Genomic DNA, 1,556 nt, shown 5'->3' with positions numbered 1-1,556 from the left:
GGTAAGGCAAGGCTGTCCCTTGTCCCCTATATCATTCGCTTTGTACTTAGAAGTGCTTTACGCACGAAGGCTAAAGGATCATACCTCTCACAGGTTCAAATTTTTATCCAATGAGATCTGCGCAATTGCATATGCAGATGGCATAGCCTTCTTTTGTTCTGACAAGAAAATTGTAGAGAATGCGCTTGCCATAACGCAACAGTTTTACTCAGCTTCTGGTGGAGCAGTAAACTTTGAGAAGAGTTCAGGGTTTTGTTTCGGTCTATGCTGTACGATGCCAACCCACTTCTCAGGTATTCAGTGGAGGCAAGACTTTAGGTACTGAGATGTACTTTTCTCTCAATATCGCAACAGCAATCCACACTGGTCAGCGGAAGTTGCAGAAGTACAACGTAAGGTGAACAAGTGGGCAGGGACGCCAGTTATCCATATTTTGTCGAGCTGAAGGTTGCAATGTGTTCCTAGCAGCTTGACTTATGTATGTCCTGCAGGCATTACACTGCTCGCGGCTTAGGTTGTAGCTTTCCATCGGGTGTTTGCTACGTATGTGTGAAGCTCACGTGTTGAGACAATGCGACGTGATCACCTTTTTTCTTTCGTCTTGAGAGGTGGGGGGGGGGGGGGGAGGGGCTCTTGACATAGCTCACTTTTTTGTTAGGCAACTTGTTATTCTTCCTTCGTGATGTAAACAGTTAATTTTTAAGAGAGACGTTACTACTTCGATTAATCAATTACCTTCCAGAAATAGTTGTGTTTTAATCTGTCAGAGATGCACCACAGGCTCCTTGGGGCTTCATTAAGGAGGATGTCGAAGGCTTTCACTTTTTTAAGGCTCGCTTTAATATGAATTATATTTTCACTGCCTCCCGCAAAGAAATGTCTGCTGATGTCACAGACACATTGTTTCCTGTTCCTATAATTTGACCTATAAGGTGCCATAATTCATTCCCCTCACTGTAATCTGGAAAATGACACTGACACACAAACGTTTTAGATAAATAGAGAAAAGTAAGCGAGAAAGTAGAAATACTTGTCTCACAGAAGAACAAATAGAAATGGATACAACACGGATTTTATACAACACTGAAAACAAGCTAATAGGCCTATAATTATTTAATTCCCTCATGTCTCCTTTATTATAGATTAGTTAAAATTTGGTTTTCGTTCAACTCTCTGGTGCATTTGATGTCGTGAGGCACTGCGTAAAAAGGGTTGCAAGCTTTTTAAGTATAATGTCCCCTGCCTCGTTGATGAAATTCACATTTATTTAACATTCTTCTGTCGCTTTCCCCCACCGCATGCCTTGCAAATTCCTTCTAACCTCATCGCTAGTTACACGCGAAGCATCTCTACCCTGTCCGGCATTACTTGCAATCAAGGTTGTATGACTGCTCTAGCTATACTGTAGAGATTAGTATAGAAGTCCTCGACTGCCTTTACTATGTCATTGAAATTCATCCACACCACAAATGCAGCGTTCGCGCTGCGCGTTTTAGAAAGACAAAAGTAAAAGGACGGAAGCTGAAAGTTCTCCTTGCCTTCCGGGAAGTGTAAGC

The sequence above is a fragment of the Dermacentor albipictus genome, chromosome 3 (genome assembly GCF_038994185.2).
Source record: "Dermacentor albipictus isolate Rhodes 1998 colony chromosome 3, USDA_Dalb.pri_finalv2, whole genome shotgun sequence".
NCBI lineage: Eukaryota > Metazoa > Arthropoda > Arachnida > Ixodida > Ixodidae > Dermacentor > Dermacentor albipictus.
This window is presented reverse-complemented; position numbering follows the sequence as displayed.